Below are 25,382 nucleotides of genomic sequence, written 5' to 3'. Positions count from 1 at the left end.
ATAATAGCTCGAAGCTGTATTTGCGACGTGCGACCAAGTCTTTTCTTCGCACGAACGGGAACGGCAATGAAAGGAACGTTTCGACGGGAAAACGATGTTCGATGGGAACGATCGGTCCGCGAATACGCGCGCCTACCAAGCTTCGATTTTTCACTCGGAGGGTGGGCGAAGGATGCGCGTGAACTCACGTTGACGAGCTCGTTTGATCGAGATTGAAATCTACTGGATTGAATGTCTACTATATTTTATGTTGCGTGGGTTGCTGTGATCTAGGATAGATTTTTCGTTTGAGTCGTTCGATATTTTGAGTACAAAAAGGAATAAAAAATTATGAAAAATTGTTGACATTTGTTGGTACATGATTATGATATATTTCGCAGTATTCTTTTATGTTACGAATTTTTCTTTACAATAATAATTTTTGTAATTTTGTAACTATTATGGAACATAATTTATTTAACAAATGTGATGAATATACTGTCCGGGTAACTGGTGGACAATGTGGACATATTACATTGAATGTAACACGGAGTAGAGTTTGTTTATGGTCATTCATAACTATTATAGTTATCATATCATTATGGAATTATGATATCATATTATCAGAGGTTGTTATGGTATTATATGAAGTTTAAATTACAAAATTCGAGATGTAAAGTTCCGAAATAGAACTTGAAACAATTTTCGTTACATTTGTTCACAATTTGTCCATATATCTCTCTATTTAAATAGAAAAAGTTGAAAACTTCTTATCGTTGAATTATAATAAGCGACTGATAATTTTAATAAATGACTAAGAGAAGTAATTAGCATTGTTGAAGTAAGAAATTGCTGTTTACCTTGAAAAATAGATAAATTTTCTTCATTTAAGGCTCGCTGGCTCGTTCACTTGTAAGCTACGATCTCTCGAACCACCCTTTCCTTGCATATATCACAGTGAAAGCGTAAAATTTAGTAAAGGTATATGCTGACGTTTCAATGTATGCATTTACGTGACAGTTTAGCGAAAGTGTCGAGAAGAATATAAGTGTCTACTATTTTTAGTAAATGTATTCATTTAGTAGACAATGAAATTGGTATGTGCATACATTAACTAGTAAGTAATTGACTATATATTTACGAAATTAATATCCCTTAATTGCTACTATAAAATATAAGTTTTGCAGCATTCCAATAAAGAAATTAGAAATAAAAGTCATCATAAAATAAATACAAGAATTTTTATTTCAAATTAGACATATCGAAATAAATATACATATTTAGGAATTGTACGTAATAATTGCACAAAAAATGTTTCCCTCGTTGGATTAATATAAAAATTGAATCGGTTAATTATGTTATTCTAAAAAATTGCACTTAGCCTCAAATTTGTATATGATTCTTATTACCGTTATTATCTTATGTTTCAATATATAATAATTTAAAAACGTTGACAAGATTCTATTATATTCTCAGACTACATTTGATTTGTAAACCCATTCCTAAACCAAGACTATCTTTAGCATTATGTATGTAATTAGAAAATGAGAAGGCCGCACCCAATTGAAGATTAGTATCGCGTATTATTCGCGAACGGACATTGTAACAATACTTACATAGATATCATTTAATATCATTTAGAGTACTCTACGATAATACCGCGTAGCAGTTAAAAGATATACACACCTATTCACTATGATGTACATGTATCAAATTCGAATCGCAACTAACTAATCTAAATTTTACTGTGTCATTACCCATAATTGTAGCAGCGATTCGATTAAAAAAAAACGTCGTAATACTAATCGTTATCATTTTTTACTTTTCAGGTAAGTTCCTTGTCCCTGTTTCACGTGCTTACATGAGAGTTTTCGAGAACCGTTTGGTGAGTACCTTCACGGAATTAACGAAATAGCACCGATACATCTCGTTAAAGTTTCCCGTAAGGCCGCGTGGTGTCATCGATGCTTTGCGTTGTAGCCCACACAGAGAAAAATGTATAATTCAGCGGAGCGGATAAACACGGTGTTACCAGTGATCGAAGTCACCTGGCAGTCCGGTCACGAATTTATTTCACAACTACATAACTTTCCTAACGCTTGGAACAGAGTAGCAAAACGAGGATTGCGATCTCGGGATTTGTTTGGAGTCCAAACATGCATACAATAGCGGTTGCTTCGTTAACGTCCAACAAAACGAAGTAATACATTTTTCTCGCTGTGAAAATCTCGTTCTATTCGTGACAATGAATCCACGTGAATTACCAGTGTGCCCTGTTGCTGATATTATAGCCCAGATTCTACGTGAAAAAATAAGTTGAAAGTTTTTCTTCTTGTATGCTAATATTTGTACCTACGTTTGTGCTTATAGTATTGGACAACGGGGAACTTGTAGTAAAGCTGGGTACCGATGTATCATCAATTTTATTATTTTTGAAATTGTTGAGAATGTTTATCATTACCCAATACATATATATAAACATAATTAACACGGTTAATTGTACTTAATATTTAAAGTCAGTTCTTAGTAAAAAAGAACTTCGTATAAAACTCTTTTATGTTTTTGATTTATATACGTAGAATCACCTTTTTTACCTCTTTACGAAATACTCTGTATAGTCGATATAAATAATTTCGACCTTTAACCCTTATGAAATGAAAATTAATAACCATACATAATATGCTATAAAACTTAACACCGATATCAGAGGATATATTAGCTGTAAAAAAGAACTGAAAAAAATACCGCCCAGCTACCTTCAGTATCAGCTTCAATAAAAAGCAAGAAGGTACGTGATGTAAACGTATCTTGCAAGTTACGAAATCCAAGTACAAAGTCCACGGTACTGCTACGCGAGCCAAGAAAGAAAGACGAAAAGAACATAGATCTCGCCAACAAGAAAACACAATACAACGACTTACTACGTGACTAAAAACTATAGAGCAAAAAAGAAGAAGCTAGAAGGTGAAAGAGTTAGAAACAGAATGGTTTCGCGATGTTTAATAGCTGCGAAGAGGAAAATTTGAAATTTTGCATGAAGTCGCGTTCGACGACGCGTATTGCATGAGAGCGCACGCACACGTGCAACCAATGCGCCGCGCGGTATACTCTCACTGTCCTCGGGGACGTTGCTCGAGGACGAGGATAAATTTTCCTCTTTGCACCGATATCAATGATTTCCCCTCCTCGCGGTGCAACGAGCGACCAGCAAGAAGCGGCGGTCTTTGCGTTCGCGAGCGTTGCAGGTTCGTGTTCGCGAATCGTTAAACTATTATATAATGCTCTCTCAAATTGTTCACTGGAACGCTGCGTATTTTCTGCAAGTATCGTTTGAGCCGCCGCGCCACCACATTGAGGACGATTTAGGTGTGGAAATTTTTTTGTTAAAAGAAGTGTTTACTGATTTTTTTCTAATTCTTTTTGTAGTAAGAACGTAACACGTATTTCTAAATCTTCTTAGAATTTTAGTAAATGATTATGAATATAGGGCGTGGGTTGAGTATAATGTTGGAAGCTGGAGATATTAATCTCATTTTTTTCTTTTTTTTTTTTTTAGCGTACAATAAACTTTCCTATGGCAGCTCTAGGGTAACAGGCTTAATCCTGACCCTAATCCTAACAGTAATAGAATCGTTTTTGTTTTTGATTAGTTATTTGGATAACTTTGACCAAAATTAATAACATTTATTATAACGTGTACTTCCTTTTTTATGATATCTTTGTTTCTAATTCTTTTCTGAAATACTCTGTTTTATTCTGCAGTTCTTTTTCTTATTTTAATCCAAGTATTATAAAGAAGAATTTGTTTCTCGATAAACATCTTAATTAGTGTCAACATCGATTATCAAGTAAATTAGGTACTTTATCAGATAGACGATGTGATAATGACACTTTATTAGATAAATTTATGTACTTAATAATAGTTATAAAACTCATATCGTCGAAAAAGAAACGGTCTTTTAATATAATAAAATTAATTGTTACGCGTTGTCACGCTTGTTATTATATCACGTATTAAGCGTGTGCGAGGCAGTTTGACCGATCAGTAGCGAATATTCATTCGAATTCGTTCAACTTAATTCTTTTTACGGCCGTTGAAATGTCGTGTGTATCGCGTTCGCGCGTTCTGCGAATAATTCTCTGTTGGTTCTCACGCTGAATGGTTGTTTGTATTCGGAAATTGAAACTGACGAATGAAAAAGGTTTTTCTGTTTCGATTACTTATTTGTTTATTTAATGGGGCTTTTCAATTTTTGTTTCGTATTTTCTGAAATAATAAGTAATATTACAGAATGCATAACAATGTAAATGTTTATCTTCTCCTTAACAGAGATATTAATAGAAATTTCCTCTATTTCTCTAAAGATTCAAGAAAAATCTTCTAAACTACACACGAACCACAATAGAAAAAAAATTGTTTGACGAAGAAATTGATTAAATCGTTTAATTGTTCCATTAGTTTTAAACACTCTTAGTTAATATCCATGCATTTATGAAATGTTTAAGCCTCCTTTCAATACGATATAAATTTGTTACAATTAAATAAGTCTTCACATTGTGTTCCGCTATCAAAATTACAAAAACTCTATAATATTGTTCAAGTGAGTTATAATTAAGATATATTTCTTTATACGCGCTTGCTACGACTTCATTCCATTACCGATTAATACCAACGCATTTTTTATGCGAAGTACGACACTGCGCGATTCGTCATTCTTTCTACAAAATTTATATTACCTATTGCAAAGTTCAGCCTTCCTCTATATAAGTGCACAATTCATGGACACGTTTTATACAACTGGAAGGACGATAAACAGAACGATTCGGATGAACGTCGAATGATTAATAGATGTAATCGAATTTAACGAAGTGTAAAATATCGTGATATCGGAACGAAATTAATCCCGTTAGCACGGCACTTGGTATCATTGAACGTCTTGCGAAAATCCCCCCTGTATTCGTGCGCGATAAATCATCGTAATTTCGTGTTTTACGGCGGGCCGTTTCGCGTCGCCGCATTACGACGACTGGAGGCTGCGCGCGCAAATCAAAAGACATTACGTTGTCAATTGTAACTTATGTTAAATTATAAGCATCGCACGACGACGGTTTACACGCACTGGAGGCTTTGCCTGCGGGCGTAAAGGCAACACGTGGAGAAAGATCAAGGAACGATAAAATGCAAGTACGCTGTATTAAAGGTTTGCGCAACGATCGCTGATCGTGCCATATAAGGTCGGCAAAAAATCTCGAGACTGTGTGTTAGATCGTAAAAGAACGAAATTTACAACGTGTAACGTTAAACGTACCGTTTGTTTGTTTATTACTCTTCTTTTACATCGTGAGAATTTTTATTGTACTCCGTCCGAAAAGAGAAAAGCAGGAGCTGTAAGCTGAATAAAACCATAATTATATAACGAATCATTTTGTGAATGCTATATCATTTATTATAGAAATATACCTAATTAATAAGAACATAAGAAACATATGGAAGTTAATTCTTAAACAAAATTCATTCTACACTTTGCATACATGTATTTCATAACATTTTATCGCGGACTACTACTTACTAAAGTACTTTTAAAACATTTACGAATTAGAAGAAGTGACAAACAAATACAATAAAAAGTACATATAAAGGTTCGATCCTACGTAACGCTACATGGAAATATTTTCTGAAAATATGATTCATTGCCATGGTGACATCACTATCGTAGAATATCTAAAATTTTTGCACAATACCCAACCAAAATATATTCACATTCTAATTTCATAATCACTCAATATTTTTACGCATTCCTGACATCCAAAACTCTTAATTAGTCATTCGTAATAAACAGACAGACTCAACTCTCATCTCTACAGTATTTCCGATCGTAAAACATCGAATAATGTTGAATAGAAGCGAAAAGAGAAGCGAAAAGCGAAGTTCGCAGAATTTCGTGTCTATTTATGGAACATGTACACTATAATGACTAACGCGTAGACGCGTGCAGTTACGAATAGCTCAATTAGATCGTTCTACATTGTACAGCCGGGCGTAGTAGAGGAATCGCGTACGCACCGTGAACGTTATACACAGTGTACGTGAACTCGAGGCGTAGCCCGAGGTTTGCAACGGGTCTTTCGCGGGGCAAAAAATTCCTGGAAAAAATAAGGTGCAATCGCTCCGTGTGGCGAGCTAAATATTTTACGCAACGAGGGCACGGATAACTGTGATCAGCATAATTAGTTTCACGGGTTGCGTTGGCTACGCGGCGCGTTGCCTCGTTGCATGCTTGTAAAAAGTCAATCCGAGAAAGGGAACATTATCATAATGTTATCATATCATACGTTAGGTTGCGAAACAAGCGCGGAAGGGGCAAGTTCACCGAGTCGTTAGACGATGTAAAAATAGAATAGTATCAGGACCTCTTTAGTAAACAGAAGAGGAAAGAAAGAAAACGATGTTTGCGTATATTCCATTCGCAGTTCCCTACCATCAAGCGCAGATGGACTTGGTTGTCAAAGGAATATCGATTCGTTCGAGTTTAACGGTAAACAGAGTTCTAATGCTCGTATTTGGTGTATCAAGGAATGCAGGAGAGTTCCAAGCCCGATGTCGGCCGGCGGAATCGACACACTCGAATTCGGTAACAAACCCCGGTATGTTTGAATTCGATATCGAGCAGAATCGATTCATTCAAATTCGAAGGCAAACAAATTCGCTAGAGAGCGAGACTGATGCACTTAAAGCTCGGCATGAAAAAAAATCGATGAGGTCGAATCGAGGAACAAACGAGACAACCCGTTTGTTCGATTCGCGCGATTCCGATTAAACTATATTTTTGGCGTAATTTTCAAAAGACTCGAAGATTTAAAATACGTGATTGCGTTTATTTAGAATATTTCTATTATATACACATAGATACTTTTACAAATACAGGCAAATAATGTGACATTGAATATAATTAATAGCATTTTTGTGTGGCAGCGTTGAATAAAATATTCGCCTTCTCCATTAACTCATCGAAATAAATGGTTCTGGATTCTTTGCATCTACAATTACTAAAAATATTCAAGAATTTCTGAAAAAGTTAATACCGAGTTTTATTGAAATGAGAACTGGGATCACGTATTATACGTACCTGTATACTTTCGTTGTTTTGCTTTAATTAAAATTAGTTAGGTGTGATATGTTTATGTACGAATTATAGATTGTTAACTCTAGTGTTAATCTTCGACATTGACTTTTACGCCTGCAATATACACTTATGTTCACAGCTTGTCCTTTAGTAGTCGGTATTTCCTGGTTAAAAGTTTCAAAAGTGTCTTTTTGAATAATGAGTTATACATGTTATTGGCTTCCTAATAATCTTCATCATAATCTTGATCAATGTGAGATTCAACGATATGTGTAGTTATAAGAATACAGCGTAACTTATTTTTACCGCTGTTACTAATATCTAAATATCTCACTGTTCTAAATATCTCAATGTCCCGTTTAATGTATCGAAATTACTGAATGTCCAAGATCAAATTATATCTCGAAGATCTGAAGTAAATGATGTCAATTGCATTCTGAAGATCTCTAATAATAATTTTATTGGTGCCAATTTAAGAACGTTTAGAACCTTAGAAGATAAGATTTATTAATATATTAGATCATTCCACTGGAAAGACAGAGATAATATTCAAAATAAAAATATTTAATGAAAAGTACTACAAGAAAATGAGGTTTATCTCATATTATAGGTACTTCTCTACAATCTGAAAGATTTATGTTATGTTATGAATTTATAAGCATTTATGAATATAAACTATATCGTAGATATCTTAATATTTGAAAGCACGAATATTTTCCTATTAAAATTCAACGTTACTCATACAGTTGTCAGACTAAATATCTTATCACTTGTATCGTGCGCCTTTTAACTCTTTTCGATTATTTTTATCTTACATATCATGAATATGCGACGTACGAATCTAAAAACATCTATCATAATAGCTATACGCGTTAACATTATGTTAACCATGAAGCATCTTACAAGCGTAAAAACTTGAAATAGAAAGTCGTAGGTCAAATCAACCGAATTTCAAAATAGCCGAAAACCTATTTCAAAACTGGCTATTGTGTACAATCTATCTCGTGTGTACAAGTATTAGCCGTCGAATAAATTACAACGCACCGAATAAGAATGGAGTAATCGATTCGCAAAGGATACTCACTCGCGGGTTCGCCGATGGCGGTCATGGCGGCGGTTGTAACGACGCGACGCAACGGTGGAGAACGGAGAAGGCGCGAGAATGCGAAGGGAGAAAACCATCTGTCAAGTTAGTCGCCGCTTTCCCCGCCTGCGGCAGCCAAATCGTTTCCGGGCCCGGACCCGGGCCTACAGCCTCGTCGCCTCTTTTCTTCTTCGTCTTCTTCGTTCTTTTTTCTCCCCACTTCTTTTCTTCATCGGTGTAGTTTCTGTTCGTTTCACGTTACTCTCGCTTTGGCCGTATGCCGAACCTGGTCGATGCGAGTTCATTGGTTGCGCAACTCGCCAAAACCAGCATCTCGCCCCACGTGCTCGCTTCGCTTGAGTTTGATACTTTCGCATGGCAGTGGAGTCTTGTTCTGTTGTGTGGAGAACCGGTACTGTGTTCCATGATGAAGTTAACACTGGAATTACGGATCTTTGAGGTATACTTAAATGTTAAAATGTCATAATGGAAATAAACGTATAATAATAGATAATAGACAATAAACAACAAGGGAAATAGATAGATCATAAATAATAATAAATAAAAAATAATAAATTTCCACCTCTATTAAAGTCAATATTATTTTTCCCTAAGGTTTCTGCATCTATTTAGTAATTGTACAAAAAGGAAGAAAGTTGTGATCGTAGGATCGTTAACATTTAAAACTGCTCAATATTAACCCTTCTTTGACATTTTTTAGTTTTATATTATTAAATAATGTGTTAAATGTAATATAAAGTATTTGAACAATTTTGTTTTTTAATAAGTATGAGATAGATATATAAAATTCGTTCGACGCTTAACATCCTAATGAGAATAAAGTCAATAAAATATCAGGGAGATAAAATCTTAGATAATACAATAGATTCTGGTTTCAATATTTTGCTATAAGAATCGTATTTTCTTTCCTTCTTCTACTACGCAATGTAGTAGTCAAGATTTGATTTCGTATATTTAGAATAAAATAGAGATGAAATTTTTGTACGAGAAAATATTATTCAAAATGCTGTATTTTACACATCCATCGTATCTCATAAATTAATATTACCTACAATTACTGAAAACATTTCTGGGAACTATTGAATTAAACAAGAAAACGAAGGGTTGATCTTATCGTGCTTGTGTTTCTCGAGACAAACCGGGTCCAAGAAAGAGAGCCACGTTACGTGAGGAAGATTACGTCATTGTTAATATCTTTTATTCGCAGGTACGAACGTACAGCAACCGATTATATGATAATTGCATGTTGTCCAATTGGACGTCAATAGGGAGTTGCATCGCAATTACGCGAAATAATATCTTGCTCGTGAGACTAAATTTTGCCGCGATGAGTTTCGAGCTCACGCGATCTTTAACAGCCTGCGAATGAAATCGATTTTACACAGAAGTAAACAAAATTAACCGTGCACCTGCTACGTATGATTCTCAACCCTGACCATTCGAGTTAAAACTAATCAAATCTACATCGCCTCTTGAACCAATTTATCATTCTTTATTCAACGTATATCATCATCCAGTTATCAAAATAGCATCGAAAACCCAAGAAGAAAAGATCGTCTTTAGAAACCAACGAAATTAAAAAAACCTCTTTTTAGCTTTGTATCTTCTCTCGGTGCATCTGCGTGTCCCGAAACCAGCGGCCACCCTTAAATGGAACGAGCCGCGTGCTTTTCACTTTGTAACCGCCTTCATCACGGCGGAAATCTGCGTTTCAGCGAGGCCCAAAAGCGCATGAAACAGAAGAACCTGGACGAGGGAAGGGCAACAGTCGAATTCTCGACTCTGGTGCAGGTCGCGATGCATATATCGAGTGGACGACGTTTTAGCATCGACGACGATCTCCGAGTGAGACCAGCAGCAGAAGCGGCGACAGTAAAAGAGAAAGAGAAAAGGGTGGATAAGAGAGGGATGGCCAGAAGGTGGGAGGAAAAGGGAAAGAAAGAGAGAGACCCAGATTTCATTTTCGTTGATGAGCTTGGCATCGGTCCAACTCGACTAAATATATACTCCCTTTCTCTTCCTCTCTTTCTCTCTCTCGCGCTTCTACCCCTCTTCCCACCACTTCCATCCCGGCCCGTACCCTTTTCTTTTTCATTTTCGTCGGGTTCTATGCAACCAGAAACTCGGTAGATCCGCGAGCGAATCTCTGCGACTTGAACCGTGCAAAATTATCTGTAATATTAATCCAATAATATTAAAATCATGATGTCTGTATATCCGTGAAACATAACCGGACATAATCCGTGAAAGAATTAAGTGGTTCGGTTACATGTTTAAATATTAGAAAATGGAAGAATGGTCAAGATCTGTATAGATCTACCTAAATATTAGTAAGGTATCATTCTATAGATACCAGGAAATTGTGAAAGTATAATTACTCATAAAATAAAAATTGGAAAGGGTTTACATTAGATGAAATTAAGTGTAAAGTTAAAAATGAATACATGGGATGGAGAAATTCAAGCGGAAATAGAATATTCTATGCAAAAGATAAAAGTCGATATTGATATAATATTAATATCCAGTAGTCCGTTAACAATAACAATTTTCACTAGTAGAAAGCGTAAATTGAGAATAATATTATGATTAAAGTGACTAATTCTACTTTTAAGATCTCTTAGAATTCATAAAACGATATCTGATACATCATTAACATTTTAAGTACCATAACCATCTACCCTCCTTCCAATGACCATATAAATACGTTTATGTGATTAATATTCCATCATCGAACCCATAAATTCATTCTTATTCAGGTCTGAAACGTACAAATTCTCGTAACACGGTCGCAGAAAGCTAAAATTCTCGAAATTCCCAAATCGCGTAACAGAATAGATGCGAGGTCGGAGAAATCGTCCAACGTCCAAAGATTAGACACCATAAACCAAATCACCAAAACGAGAAAGCTAAAGGAAGGTAGAACAATCAGACAACAACTAAAGAAAAACTGGTCAAAAAAAAAAAAAAAAGACACAATGGATAGCCCAAAGACGGGTTGATCCTGTTGACGAGCGTGAACTGACCAGGCCTCGAGAAGAACGGCAGTCAATGCGTGCGATCGAACCCGCGTTCGTCGCAATTTAATTTATGACTGTGCTCGTTGTAAATTTCACCTAGCATCTTGTTACAGTGCCGAAACCGTGCAATGAACCCGCCTGTTCCAACGAGAAAGCTGCCTACGACAACGTCTCGATTCATTTCGCTGCGAGCAGGTACCGCTGTCTGCAAATGGCAATGAATTTCAAAGCGGCGCGGCGGGGAATAGCGGGCGGAGACTTTCGTTTATGGTCCCCTATAGAGAGGAAAATCTCGTCAACCGCCCTACTTAATTAAAGAAACAAGTAAATCCAGCATCGGTAAATGGCAACCGATACGACCGCAACGTTTTTCTTTATTAGGGCGATCTACTACATTTTCTTTAACTTTGAAATTCACAGATAGTTTCTTTAAAACCCACAGTGATTATATACAATAATTTCAAAGTGCTCCGATGCATGTTCTTAACAACCCATTAGATTCATTATTCGAGATTTATAAAAATTATAATTTATGTTATTGCATCACAGTTATAATCTTATAAGCATATTACAAATATTTCTCCGCATTATATCAGTTTCCATTGCAACGGTCGGTGCACATGTTACGACAATGAAGCAGGTGAGGACTATGTTGGTGAAATTTTCAGATTCCCAAAAAATCGCGATGAAGTCATCGAGTTTGGTGATACGTCGCTTTCACGAGCAAGCCGATTACGCGATCGCGCCATGTCCCTGCCGTGAAAACAATCCGGATCTCTGTGAGTGGAACGTCGATTGAAATCGTATAAAATATTTTTTTCTCTCTTAATTGGACATTGTACGATGGCATTGTTGCGCGATCGTGACCTCTAAAGAACGCGTTAATTGTCTCTCTTTCTCTAGCTCCACTCCGAACCAAACCTCCAAAGATAATACATTAAAACCATCCTCGAAGTAATATATAAAATTCTACTCCAAAAGAAACAACTTTCAAGATCCATAAAAGTTTCACGAAAGTTTCATAAAGCTGATGCATACAGTGTCTCGAGGAGAAAGTAATTCCTGCGAAGACGCAGCTGCTTGAAAAAATTCGATCGTCGCGTACGCGGATCGATTGTCATTCGACAGAGGCTTCAGCCGCGGGAAACGTAATAAAATTTTCGAGAAAACTCTGGTTCGAATGTCGCTTTGGTGAAAACGTCGCGCGAACGACGAGGAGCGATTGCGCGATCTTTCGCCGGCAATTCTACGAGCGGAGCTGCTCGTTTTCGGGTGACGACAGGAATTTCAATGGGCAGAGTTATATATCGGCGGGTGACGCGGCTAACGGTACATCCCTGCACGCTTTCAATGGTCTACCAACCTACCTACCTACCTACCTACGTACCTATATATCGCTCATAGCGCCTAAGCCCGCATCGATCGCGCCTATATGCATAACGCGTACATACATACATACCTATCGATCGCTTCGTTTCGTCGCTCTCGTCATCTCTCTCGTCGCAACCCCTCTCTCGCTGTCTCTTCGTCTTCTTCTGCTCTTCACCGGTAGTGCCATACCGTCAGGCTTGTTTTCTCGAACGAGAGAAGGAGGAAAGTACGCTCTCCGGCTTTCTTTTTCTCCGCCTCCAACCTAGTCCAAGCCTTTGGCAACGCGAGACTTCTTTACCCCTCGATCATACTTTCGCCTCCTTTTTTCCCTTTCTGTTAATTTTTCGTCATTTTTCTTCTCCTCCTCCACCTCTTCTTCCTCCTCTTACTCTCTTTCGTTTCGTTTTCTTTCCTCCTCGCAGCCTAGCTTTGACTAAACCCTTGACTGGTTACCGAGTAAACCACGAGAGACGAAGAACGAGAAAGGAGCTTCTCCGTTTGTCGAAATTGGGAGATCCTCCACAGCAGCTTCGAAAGAGCTCTAATTGTTCCGTCGGACTTTTTCGAAGTCGATCATATCGAGACTTTCGGCTATGTTTCAGTTGATTGAAAGGGGCGTTACTCTTTGTGCAAGCCGAGAGTCGTTCCCTCGCGATCCTCGTGACAGCTTGCTGCCTCCTTTGTCGACCGTGTCTTTTTATATTCCGATTGTATCCGTAGCTTGTATCGTATTCGACGGTTACGTTTCTAAGATTTCTCTTTTTAACGTTCTCAACTCGCTTCTTTCCTTTTCTTCCCAATTTTCATATTTCTCGAGGGAGTCTGTGAAACTAAGTTTCCTATGAAAATTTCTGGTCTTCCATTTACTTAATTGATTCACGACGAGTGTACAGATCCATTAGCCGGCTGATAGCTTTTCCGTGGACAGTCAGGAACGTTGAAGATACGGGTCATTGACAGTGACCGCGTGTGAATAACTGTAATCCGCCGTTTCACCGTACACGGTAGAACCGGTAAACAGAATACACACGCCAGGGTCTCCGACCAAATTCGTTATCCACGGGAGCACTAGGCGACGAGAGGAGTAGAGTAGGAGGAGGAATTAAGCAAGCACGACGGGAGATGGAACTTTCTAACCATTTTATATAAGCCGAATCGACGTTATCGTTGCTGATAATCGTTACCTTCTGACAGACTGATCAACGCCGGATTTCGGATATTTACCTACCCCTTTGATATCTCTGCTCCATGCTCTTGTATTGCTTTCATATCATCTCATAAATTTCGGATTATCTCCCAATAAAAGATAATAAACTGTTTTATGAAGATATTAGTTTTTTCACTGAACTGACGACATAACACTTTCAATATCTGATAATTTGAACGACTATTTGATCGTTCCGCATCTTTTTGAATATGACTGCCTGTTTAACAAGTAAGCTGTATTTATCAATTGCTAGTGTATAAAGTTTCAGTCAAACAAAATATATTGTCCCCCCTGCGAATTTCATCGGTCGTTCCTTTATAATAAACCCGCCATGCTCTTGTTAACAAACAATTAATAGGAAACGGTCAGAATTATACGGTTACGTTGTATTATAATATATATATGCATAGATAGTATATAAATCACCCATTCGTTAATCACATCCAACGATAAATTAATGTTGCAGGATTTTAGATGGAACAAACTAAACCATTTTTAGATAATAATTAATGTATCCGCGATCTCGTTACTTTTTATACAAGCTATAAAAATCAATTTAACTTCGTCATGTTTTTGATTAAATAATGAAAGAAATATTTAGTAGTATTAGAAATGAAGCAGCTCTCATCGTATTTCAATTATTAACGACAGTTTCATAATTATATCACCCCAGAACTTAGAATTCTCAAATAATTCCGAAGAATAAAATTCCGCCATTTCATTACACCGTACCTAAATATATACAGGATATAGACATATTTTTTCTTTTCGAACGGTAAACCCAGCTCTCGAATAGCATGCACGCTATATATTATAAAGACAAGTGGTTCAGGAGCACAATAAACGCATCTCCTCTTCCGTTTCCCGCGTGGCGGCCGCTGTAGCGGAAACCTTCTCTTGTTATTGAAAAATCATACGAAAAGCGATACGTCGTTCCGTGCGGGTGCGATGACTCGATTCGAGGATATTCCTTTATTTTTTTTTTTTTTATAATACTTTCCTCTCTTCACCGAGTTCTCATTCATTCACGACGAGCACCTTTGCCTACGATCTCGATCGTGTAGGTAACGTTGTTAGTTCACTGAGTCTCTTTGCCTTCGCTGTACGTAATAATAGGAGTCCTTTTCTGGTTCGGTATTCGATCACTGTAGATCAATCGATCTTCCCACGTACCTGTACGGAAATCTCTGTATAATGCGCAAAACGACAATGAGATCGACAGGAGGGTGGACGACCTAACGGTACGATATCGTGTGTCGGTTCGTTCGCGGTGATCGAACAATTCGTACGATTTCAATTTTTATAGTATACTGGGCTGATTGTGTTACACTCCGCATGCGATGGACAGACCAATTTTTTATACGCTTTATTTTATTGAGTTTTCTACGCGGTACAGTTTTTAACATTGTGGTTATAGAATTTCATGTAGGTATTTATTTTTTATAATATTATTTTCCCTTCCATCTAGATCTTGCAATTTTATGACATTCAGAGAATTTGAAGTATTTTTACTACTATTTTATTCTTTTTATTTTTTTATTTCAGCACAAACTTTAATGAAATAATATTTAGTTAGCTTTAAAATGAAAATATAAAATCTTTCAAGAAGATTTAATTTATCCAAATTTCATGCAAAGCTAGTTTCTTAATTGTTAGATTGCAATTAACTTTCCACTAGACGAATATCAAGTCGAGAATAAAGTAAAAAAGAAATATATGTATACAAATTAATGGAAAGAAAATTTCGCGGATACGTGTATGTTCTACAAGCACGATGAGAAATAAAGAAGTGAAATATGCTTTTAAAGCGCGGTCGGGGAACAGAGAGTGGAGTCAAAGCGAGAGAGTCGAAGAGTAAAACGTAAAACGCAAAGAATAAGAGCTAGAGGTAAAAGACTTAAAAGAGCTAAAGAGTTCATAAGAAATAAAGTGCAAGAAGAGAATATAGACTCGGGAGTTTCGGTCGTGTCGCGATATACCTCGAGTATAGTTTTAAATTGGACACTTTTATTAAGAAAATTCTGTAGGAAAATAAAAAATACAATTCACGAGTTCATAAGACATGTTGGATTCAATATTTAACCCTTAACCTCGGCTCCGAGTGTACTTTACTTAATTGTATGATAAATTTCATTTCCTTGAATCTTCCGGTATGATTCAACGTGTTTAAATAACATATTTTATCGCTTAAGAAGTTACAACGTTCGTGCAACAGCGGCATATAATGTTGTAATAGAATCTCGTCCGTATCTTAGAGGAAAATTAAACGCGTTCGAATGATCTATCACGGCGATAATGTTCGTGGGACAATGAAGAATGTAATATCTACAAGCTGCTTGCTGTCACGGTTACTTTCCATTATTATGAAGTTCCACTGGAGTGATGGACACTATGCAATATCTCGAGCTCCACGCCCTTGCACGTTTTCCGCTACAGATGTCACATGATACGGGACATCAGGTCCGAAATAACACTGAATTTATAGCGGTACTGTCCATCACCCTGTGCCGCTGTTTGGAGCTTGTTTATTGCACACGAAGTGCATTTATGCTTTTAATAAAAATATTTTCATAGCGAAAAACCATGTCGGAAATTCAAGAACTGTGGCTGTGCTACATTTATATTGTTATCGGTTTTGTATACTTACCACTAGTACACTGTTATTAAAAGTTGTGCTTGGAGCAGAGAAAATCACAGAAAAAAGATGATTTTCGCGGAAAATCCAATAAAACGTTTGTAGAATAAATAAAATAGATAAAAAGTAAAATACAATAATCTGAATATTCGTTTGTGCGTTGCAAAAAAAGAAAAATATTATACTATGATCAAACAAATTTATCAATTTCGACGATTAAAACGGTAAATCCTTGTTCAGATTAGCCAAGTTGCTTTTTTTTAAGCCACCTGTGTCAAGTAATTTCAATTTAAGCTTGCGTATATATAAGTCAAGTTATCTGTATCTTGAGGCAAAACAAGAAAACTAACTTCAACTAACGGATATCTAAAGTGACGCCAAAGAAACTGATACTTTGTTGGAATAATAAATGTAGTTTATTTTAAAAGAACACGTACTTTCATTAGTTTATAACTCAGATTGTACACAATTCACAATAAATTCAAATTGTGCTTCGTGTTCCAAGGAAAAGTTGAAAGGACGTCAACTTCACTCGAAAACTGGTAAAATTCAAATCTAGTAAATGACAGTAACGAGCAGCTTAAGTTCAAGCAACTTTCACTACGAAAATATTTGATATCATTTAACCACTTTCTACCCCAAGTGTTAATACGCGCAAAAAATAATAAAAAATAAATAAAGAATAAAAGATCCGAGAACGAGAGATCTGCTAAAACCCTAAAACTTCAACTTTCCCTAGATTACTGTATATCTTCCGTTTCACCTGCCTCGATGTAACGATATTTGACACTTACCGTTCAATGACTGGCACACCTGGAACGAAACAAAGAAGAAACCCAACAAACGCAATCGGGCAAAGAGCCGAAGATTTAAGAAAACGAAAGAAAAAAACCGAGAAAGAACCGCGAAGATCCTGTTTTACTCGCTTCCTTTTATTCGGAGGCTTCAGTATTCACGCGGTGCCACGTGAATCTTTCATCGTTGAACATACGAAGAAACAGGTACCGTTCCGCGTAATGTTCCACGGGCGTAAAAGAACGTCTGGTTCACCGCTCCTTTGCATTCTCGTCGGTGTGGTTGCACGCCCGGTTCCGCGTTCGCGAGTTAATTCAGATCGTGCGGCCGAACAACAGCCGGGCTTCTTTGTATTCGACGCAGCCTCTGGACTCTTGATTAGGGTTAACGGTGGTAGCCAGCCGATGGGTGTACCTTCCTTGTCGTGTATACATAACGCCTATAGGCGTCATCCCTGCCGATCGATCCCTCGTGAGATCGATCGTCTCGTGGCAAGTGCGTGCGCCGCTCGTAGAACATGCCTCTCGTTCGCCACAGGAAAATCGGACAACTTTCCGCGAAAGCCCTCAAAAATTTAAATGAATACCTTATCAAGAGGGTAGAAAGATGAAAGTAGGAAGTTGAGATGGGAGTTGTCGCTTGGTAATCACCTGCTTGGTATTTCGGATCAACGTCCGCTGTGGGAGGATGAAAATGAAATGTCAATGGGGATGGTTCTCGACTGAGGATGATTATGGTAATTAAATTCATTATCGTATAGATTTGAATCTAAACGAGTAATTTTTTGGTTGATCAAGCCTGTTTATAACGATGGAATGATGGAGTGATGAAAGAACGTTCGGTCGAGGTAAGTTTGATCCTAAGCTAATGTCTGTCTATGAGCGACTGAGAAAACGTTGTAATTATGTCAGCAAATGATGTAGAAAGAAGCTGAAACGCGGTATACTCTTCTATGGTTATATTTACTGCGAGCCGTAGGACATTTGCATTTGTGGCTGAATACCCTGGGCTCTTCCACTTTCTACCGTCATTTTTCAGCTTTCTTTCTTCCGTATTAAAGAGCCAACGTCTCCATAAAAAAAGGGGTGAGAAGAGGGAAGCACAAGAAAGAAAGAGAGGAAAAGGAAGAAAAAAAAGAATACGTCGGGAGCGTTTACATTCGTCCGAAGTTAACTTCATGCTAAATTATAATTCTGAAAAAGTATGGCCGAGGTATGTCCTCGTTGCATGCTACGCCAAGCAATTTTATTCGTTCCCTTTTTTTCGCTCCTTCTTCCGCTACTCTCCGCTCAACCTCCTATCTGCCTTTTTCTAGAGGGACGAACTTGTATAATATTCAAGCTGAACTTTCCTATTTATCGTACATTCGTCCATCATAATTGAGCCACTGCCTTCCTTTTTCGTTTCTCTCGGAGTTAACGGGGAGCAACTTCTTGCATCGCCGCCGGTAATTTGCGGAATAGGAAAGAAATTTCATTCTTTCATGGCCCTCCGATGTCAATAGAAACTTTATGAAAATTCAATTTTCCTCCGATCTTGCGATTCTTCTTTGTTAGAATAAAAAGGATAGATCCGTTAAAAGTCTTTAAATATTATTTCTTTAAGAAGATCCCTTAAAGACACGATATCAATCAATCTGATTTAAGTCGCAAAGTTTTATCGGCTCGATGTGAAACGAATAATGAGAATACGAAGAGGGTGCGATTCCCCTTTGTTATAAGAAACAGGATAGATCCATTGAGACAAATTCAACGTCTTTCTTAAAGACATGATATTTAGAATGCAATTAAGAAAATGTTACTTAAAGAAAGGTACGCTTCATATTTTAATTATAAAGAGTACTTTGCTTCGAATAGTTTGTACATTTTTGTACATTTAAATTTCCCATAAATATATAAATATTCGCAACCTAATGCCAATTATCAATCTGTTTTGTTTAAGTTAGAAAGTTTTATCTATTCGATGCAAAGCAAATAATTGTAACCTAAAGTAGATATAATTATTCTTTATTCTTAAAAAGGTTTAATGTACCGGTTAAAGAGTTGATGTCAGTCAATCTGATTTAAACCAAAAAGTTTTATCGGTTCGTTGCTAAATAAATAGTGGTAACCTAAAGAGGGTGAGTGACCTACCCGAACGTGACCCTGTTTCCCTGAGTTTTTCTCCTTTCCACTTTTTTTTCTCTATACGCTGTAGCACGATCTCGTGGAGGCTCTTTAGTTTCCTGTTCCTTTCCTCCCTTTTTAACGGTTTCTTCCTTTTACATGCGAGTTACCCTTCCCCTAGTCTATTCGTTTCCTGCGGAACGGGCCATTTTGTTTCGTTTTCCGTTTTGTCTGGAATTTCGCGAGCCCTCAGCCGCCTTTCTGCTCCCTTGAAAGTTTGGTTTTCTTCTTTTATTAATATCAATGTTTCAGTATGCAAAGGCGAATCTTTCGTCTACCACTTTGGGGATGAGCTTTTCCTCCTCGCCCCCGTAAAGTGGCGCGTTCCTTCCCAATGAATGGTTGATTCTGTGTGACGAGTAAGTTTTGCGAGCGAAAACCAGAGGGAGAACTTTTTTACATTGACCAGGACGAGTGGCAACGCTTTCACTGGAGATTCAATGACGTCGTGGTAAAACGAGGATGCTTTTCAACTGTATAAAATTGCACATGAACGTAAATATTTCACCTTCAACGCGGAAATGGAGTGCAGAAATGCTGCGTGTAATAAAGTTCATTGTTAAATAGCAGTAGTTGATTTTAAAACGTTTGATGAATCAAGATAATAAAAATGGAAGAACGAAATAGTTCAATGTGAATTTATTCAACATATTATATTTCATAACATACAATATGTTAATTATTTGGTATGGCTTGTTCATACATTTATACTAATATATGATGTATAAAATATAATTCATTCTATGCAATGTAATGTATAATACATTTCAGTTAGATAATAACATACAATGTTACACTTTCATAATTCTCCTTGTTTTTTGTAAATGCCTGGTGTTTGATTCTTAAGTTATTTGCTGTTCTCTCCTTATTTTTCACTCTTTGACATGCGCTTCTCCTATCGTACAAGTTTCCGCACTCGTATATTCTTCTCGATCTGCTTACGACGTTGCTCCACTTGTTTCCCTTTAAACGTGCCACCTCTTTCTAAAGCTTCTTCCGTGTTGGATATATCCCGGAAGAATTTTTTATAAGATAAGCTGCGATATTCTTCACTGTCGGTAATCCGTCCCTTCTTATTTTATTAACGCCTACGAAAGAAGTAAAGAAATTTTTCTTTATATTTTTTCGGTGTTGCGACTTCCACCGTGAGCTTCTCCCGTTGCATTCCTTTTCAAGACTTCGCAATGTGCAAGGGTAATAAATTAAACGCTCGTCGTGAGAGCAAATTAATTTCCTTCCGGAAATCTCTAGGAACGAGAGAAGTTCCGGCTCTGCAGCGACGACAGCTTCCTAGCTCATGACATCACCCTGATGATGAAAACGTAATGAGCGCGAACTATTGTTAGAAAAAAAGACGAAGAAATAAGAGAGACCAGCCTATCTCAACCTGCTTCTCCCCTTTGAGAATCCTCCCTTTCTTTTGTGACCGCATGGTACTTTATATTTACGGGCACGACGAAATGCATCTCGTTTCTTCGTACACTCTGTCGATGCTTTCCTCGTTCACCCCCTTCTTTTGAAGCTCTTTTGAACTCCTAAGTATCCACACTTCCATTGTACCTCTGTCCCTATTCCACTCTCTCCGTTTTCACTTTCTCTTCCTCCGCCCCAAACCCGAAAAAACAAAAAAAGAGAATGATTCTTAAAACCGCCTGCATTAGACGAAAAAGTCCATTTCAAATGGAGTTGGCGAAACCGCATCTTCAACCCCCGGACGTGGTGACGCGCGGCGATTTTCACAAAGGACGGCTGCGCTACCACGCTTTTTCCTCTCTCACGCTACGCAGACCTCGAAAACTCCGACGATCACATGAAGGAAAAAGCAGGCCAGGGGGACGACCTACGCCAACCCTTTCCTGTTTACAACAACCACTCGACTCGCGAGTGTTGTGTCCGCGACCGGTCAGGAACCACCCTCCGCGTCTCTACCGTGCATTTTTTTCCGCTGTTTCAACCCCCTCGGTCTGTCTTAAGGACAGATAGCCGCATACACACATAGAGTTCCTCGGTTAGTTCGCCCCTCCGGCACTCTGCTGGATCTGCTCGCCTTGCTAACTCTCTCTTTTCTCGTCTCTCTTTCTCTCACCCTCCTCGTCCCTTTCGATTCTCCCTCCTCCCTCCACGTAATCTCCCTATCGCGTCCCACCACCCCACTCCCGTACCCTCTCTGTCGAGCCCTCCTCACTGCCTCTCTGCGCTCACGCTTTCCCTCTCTTTCTCTCTCGCTCCCTTCGTAGTCAGTCGGAGGGAGAGACACGCTAGGACCGAGCGAGAGGGCGATAGTGTCACGGTGGGGCTGGCTCTCTCCGGTCTTGCGCGGCGCGCACCAGTCAACCCGGAGCCACGGTAGCGCAAGTACTGTGTTCGTCACGTTCAAGGGACAGTTACATCAGAAACGGCACGGCTCTTTTACCGGTCTTTAAATAACGTTCGTGTGCAAAGTGTGAGCTTCGCGTTGCGACCGATGTAACGACACGCGGCCAGATCGTCCCGATCGTTGGAGAACGTGTAACGGGCAGTTTTTTTTACATATGCGGTAATATTGTACGATCGAATCGAGTGCTTTAAATCGTCGTGCCTACGCATGTATACACATGCATACATAGATATAGTAGAGATTATTGGATTGAAAAAAATAAAGAATCTTATATATACATATAAATGTATATGTATATATAAAAATAATCTAACACGAGGGGAAAAAGGGTAAGGGGGTTGAAGATCCGCGAGTGGTGAGTGACAGGGGATATACGTACGTTGGACGACAGTAAGGGGGTTCAAGCGGAAATCGGCCGTGAATCGTGGAGAACCGATGGCACGCGAGACTACGGAGTCATCCCCTTTATCGGTTCGGTTCGATCGCGCTCTCAGCGATCCTCGTGCGTGGAAAGTTGCAGGGATGGGGTCGTGACTGTCCGCGAGTGTCAGTCGACGCCCCGGTCGCAACACGACGACCGTCGACAGTCGGTCAGAGGGAAGAAAGATCGCTGGCAGATCGTCTTTGAAAGCATAACGAACGATTTAGCCCCGTTATCGGATACACTGGGATTCGCCGCGAGTGGCGGCTGGCAAGAGGGGGAAAAAAAAGATATCGACGTTTCTCGGCGCGGAGAGTGCTCTCACCCCCTCGCGTGGCGAACGTTTCTCAGCGAGAAGCGTGTGCAGCTACAGCCGTGTGTGCACCGTGGTCCCCGGTATCCATGGTCGGTTCACCAGTGAAAGTGAACGATGCGTCGAGACCACCGGCCTCGACACACACGCAGCTATTGTGACAGGGTTGCATTTCTGTGATAAGAGAGGATCGCTATCGCCAACCTGGTGATTTTTGGATCGACCAAAGGTATCGTGCACTCCCTGGTTGACGTCTCGGAGGGCAACTTACGTAAAAGTGGTGGGTTTCACGATTTTACGTGTTTATTGTATATCAACTCGTCGTTTCGCTCGGTTCTGATATAATCGTGGTAGACGGACTCATTATTTTGTACCTTGTCGTATTAGATCTGATTTTCCCGACCTAGTATATAGGATAAACGTAAGGGGAGGTTCGTGTTTCGTTCGGAAATTTTTCGTGGTATTTGGGGCACGGCGATCGAGATGCAAGTGACGTTTTCGATCGTATTTTTAGCATCGATTACATTCACCAGCTAACGATCGGAGAAGCTCTCGATAGTCGTGCTTGCGTGTCGACATTGCGAGATCTCTACCGTTTCCACTTGTTTACCGTGCCATTTGTCAGTTTCTACTGATTGAGTTCCTCCGTTTCGAAAGAAACCACGATTTAAATTGGAAACTCTCCCTTTTTTAGCATTTTTCATTCGACCTTTCCTTCCTCATTCCTTCTCTCAATTCTTTTCCTTTTCTCTTTTTATACCTCATTTTATACGAATTTTATTTATTTTCTCCCGAACGCTCGACGCTCCTTTCATGCGACTGTGAATGTTCCCCTGTTTTCTCGTCCTATCTTTCTCTGGCTCGCGATGTGCCTCCTCGTTCGCAAGTGTTTCGCTCTTTCTCGCTCTTCGCCGCTGTCTTTCCCTCCCCCCGTCCCGCCTACACTCCCATTTACCTCCCGGTTATGGATATTATTAAGTAATACCTACGTTGCGCGCGCGGCGATACGCTCGCGGCCGATCGGTTGTGTGCGTGCGTGCATGTGTGCGTGCGTGCATGTGTGCGTGCGTGCATGCGTGCGCGCGACGCCGCTGCGTGCAGTGTACTTACTTACTCGCGCGTATGCATGCGCGTTGGCATCGCACGCAGGCGAACGGGAAAGCGCGGGTTCTCATCTCGATTTTCGTCGCTGACACGCACCAAGTTGCGCGCAATACACGCTACCTTTCCTTTTGTTTTGCGCGCCCTTACGATCTTTGGGGACGGAAGTACCATTAACCGGAAGTCGAAACAGTTGCACTGTGAATTTTCTTGTCTGGGCTGGTTTCCAGGACTAGTTTTGAGAAACTGAGGATATTAGGATTTTTCGAAAACCCGTCAGTGTATTTGGCAATGATATTCCTAAATATTATGGTTAAGACGATTCACTGATAATTTCGTATTGATTTATGCTGGTTTTTAGGGATTTTTGGGAGTGACAGGTTTTAAAGGTTTTGGAAAACTCGTCAGGGTGTTTTGAGATAATATCCTTGAATATTGTCATTACGATGACCTATTGATTATGTAAAGAAATTGAGAACATTTGAGAGAATTTAAATATTAAATATAATAATATTTATATTATAAATATTAAATATTTATAATATTTATATTATAAATATTAAATATTTCAAAATATGTTATTGGATATAAAGTGTTTTGATTTCCTTCTGTAGTTCACGTTTCATCGTTGTCTAATTTGTCTGTTTTTAACTGTTGCTAACTGGGATCGTTTTTCTATAACTACGAATTTAGAAACAAATAAAGATATATAATAATAAGATTTTATTTTATTAAGTATGTTGGTTTTACTCTTTGCAAATGTAAATGTGATGTAATTTATTCGTAACAGAAATGATATGACACGTTGAAAAATACGGTATCTCTAAATAGAGAAATCATGTCCGAATGATTAGGTGTTTGAGTTAACTCATCTTTCCAGCTAAAAGATCTTCCGATGTAAGTTACAACAAATTACGTTCGTATAATTGAGCGTAAAGCATAGTGATTTTCTTCTATCTTTCGACGATTCTTAAAGAATTTTGTTACGTGAATTATAAAAAATAATTATGGTAGAATGACACAAAGTTGCGAATTTATTCGCAAATGTCTGAAGATAATTGAGCGTAAAACATTGTGGTTCTCTTTCTCTGGTCTCTATCAGTGTTTTTAAGTGGCATTTGGTGGTTTCTTAAACGTTTCTATTGTATGTTTTACAAGAAATTACGTCCGTTTAAATATTGTTAAAATAGAATGATCTAAAATTAGAAAACTGTGCAAGTAATTGAAGATCTACAATTCAACACAGTTAAAAATAATCGCAGTTTTTTTCCTTGTATTACATTTCGTCATAATGACGTTTAAAAAAACGTATAATATAAGTCGTTAAAAAATTATTAATCTCGAATGACAAAAAATATTTATGAATATAAAAATGGTTAAAAATCGGAAATAATAAATATGAACAATCAAGATGATAAATAATAATAGATTCTAACGACACAGATTATGCATTAGGAATAGTTTTAAAAAACAGGGATTTACATTTATAGATAATATCGCATAAGTGGCACTGACTATTCTTAATTACATTTCGTAACGTTAAAATACTGGATGTGTAACATTCTTGTCTATCAACTGGCCGAGTAGAAAATTAAATCGCAATCATAATCAAAATAGTTTCCTAAGGTGTTTTTAAGTGGATTATTGGACGTCAGCCGCTTTCTCGTTTCCAATAAATATTGGTGGCACACTTGTTACGCAGGTTGGTGTCGTTGACTTCTGAATGAAAGTCCTCGATAAAATGCCACGTGCATCGGAGTAATTAAGAAAGC

The 25,382-nt window shown here is 38.3% G+C and overlaps 1 protein-coding gene across 8 annotated transcripts in view; it reads left to right on the top strand.

Annotated features, from left to right (window-relative positions):
* Window positions 1-25,382, top strand: part of LOC138182928 (probable nuclear hormone receptor HR3) — a 135,381-nt gene that overhangs the window by 33,005 nt on the left and 76,994 nt on the right. The window contains exon 1 of one of the 8 annotated variants that reach the window (XM_069119389.1): window positions 21,745-22,789. The exons of the other annotated variants lie outside the window; for them this stretch is intronic. The gene's annotated coding sequence lies outside the window, so the exon portion shown is untranslated. Of the gene's footprint in view, window positions 1-21,744; window positions 22,790-25,382 lie in introns of those variants that run through there. 8 annotated transcript variants of the gene reach the window in all.

The sequence above is a fragment of the Bombus flavifrons genome, chromosome 8 (genome assembly GCF_040668555.2).
Source record: "Bombus flavifrons isolate JBK064 chromosome 8, iyBomFlav1_principal, whole genome shotgun sequence".
NCBI lineage: Eukaryota > Metazoa > Arthropoda > Insecta > Hymenoptera > Apidae > Bombus > Bombus flavifrons.
The sequence above is the reverse complement of the archived record's forward strand: the minus strand, read 5'-3'. Positions and strand labels throughout refer to the sequence as shown.